Below are 1,913 nucleotides of genomic sequence, written 5' to 3'. Positions count from 1 at the left end.
TTTGCTCTGTAAATCTTCACCCAAATCTAAATAAAATAAAATTAAAAAAAACAAAAAAAAAAAACTCAACTACTTTCTGTTTTCAAAGCAAATACCCCTACAATGATCACATTGGCTTTTGCATTCCACCAAGGTTTCTTAAAGGAGTGTATGTATTTTGAATGAGTTCCTCATCTCAAATTTTGAAAGCATTGTAATCCTTCCTTCTAGCTAAAATTCCCTACCAAGACACTGTTGGGGTCAGTTGCATGTGCTTCATACTGTGTTGTACTTAAGTCCTAATCAAGAATATGGCACTATCCTAGCAGTCACATGGAACCTGTGTGTCAGAGGATCCCAAGAAATCCTAGGCTTTACTGCATTTTGGATATGGATACCTATGGATTAAAATTTTGACTCTGTGTTTAAGTAATTATATATTCATACATGTATATTATTTCATGTAAAATATAATAAATGAAAGGAAAGAAAAAGAAAACACATAAAACAGATTGGAAGTTGTTGGTTCTGGTTTTAACCTATATCCTGGGGCAACTTATATTGTTGTTAGGTGCCGCTGAGTCAAATCCAACTCACAGAGACCCTTTGTACAATAGAACAAAGCATCGCCAGGCTTGCACCATCCTCACAATCATTGCCATGCTGGAGTCCATCAGCAGCCATGGTTATCAGTCCATCTCACTGAAGGTCTTCCGCTTTTGTGCTGACCATTTACTTTAACTAAAAAACTCACTGCTGTCGAGTTGGATCCAACTCATAGCAACCCCTCCTTGCTTTTCCGAGGCAGTATCAGATTGCCCAACCTTTCTTCCAAGGAGTGACTGGTGGGTTTGAACCACCAGCCTTCTGGTTAGCAGTCAAGTGCCTTAGGCACTACCAAGCATGATATCCTTCTCCAGGGACTGGTCCCTTGTGACAACACGACCAAAGTGCAAGAGGCAAAGTCTGGCCATTCTCACTTCCAAGGAGCATTCTGGCTGTATTCCCTCTAAGACAGATTTGTTCATTCTTCTAGCAGTCCATGGTATATTTAATATTCTTCGCCAACACCACAATTCAAATATATCAATTCTGCAGTCTTTTGTCTAGCTCTTACATGCATATGAGGCTATTGAAAATATCAACACATAATATTTATTTAAATTTCTTTGTTTCCTCACTTGTAATATGTTAGTAATAATAACATCTAGCTCATATGACTGATAATAGTGCTTGACAATGGTGCTTCAAATTTATTTCAATGAGTTAGTATACTGTGTCTGGCTTATAGCAAAGCCTCTTGAGTATTTGTTATTATCATCACTACTTACAGAGTCAAAAGTATTGACACATAGTAAGTGCTTAATAAATGATCTTTTTTGTCTTGTTTTATTTTGTTTCTTAAAAACAATTAGAGTAAGTGTAAGGCATTTCTATTTACTTTTCTCTGAAGTGTCAATATTATAGCTATCAGTGATCAGGGATGTGTCCAACCACCTTACTACAGAAGATTGGAGCTTATATATTTTCTCTTCTCCTTGGGATGATGCCAATGGTGATGTAAGGTACCGTTGATGTACTTGTAAGTTGATCTTGCAAGCTATATTTGATATATAGATGGCTTTTATACTATTATATTGTCTCTATACAAATAGTATTTGTCCCTGAGGACAAGAAATAACCCGTGTGGAATAAATAACACCTCTTGGAGGTGTTTAATTATCTGAAATATAAGGTTGATAAATGTTTTTGGATGATTGGAACTTTTTTTTTTTTTAATTTTATTATGATTTGGGTGAAGATTTACAGAGTCAATTCACTTTTCATACAGCAGTTCACATATACGTTGTCTCATGTCATTGACCAAAATTTACAATGCAGCAGCTCCCCTCCCACTTCCTCCCCACAGTTACCTCCTCCCAGTGTCCATCCCT

The sequence above is a fragment of the Orycteropus afer genome, unplaced genomic scaffold (assembly GCF_000298275.1).
Source record: "Orycteropus afer afer isolate SDZICR_OR568_19922 unplaced genomic scaffold, OryAfe1.0 scaffold00087, whole genome shotgun sequence".
Classification (NCBI taxonomy): domain Eukaryota; kingdom Metazoa; phylum Chordata; class Mammalia; order Tubulidentata; family Orycteropodidae; genus Orycteropus; species Orycteropus afer.
The sequence above is the reverse complement of the archived record's forward strand: the minus strand, read 5'-3'. Positions refer to the sequence as shown.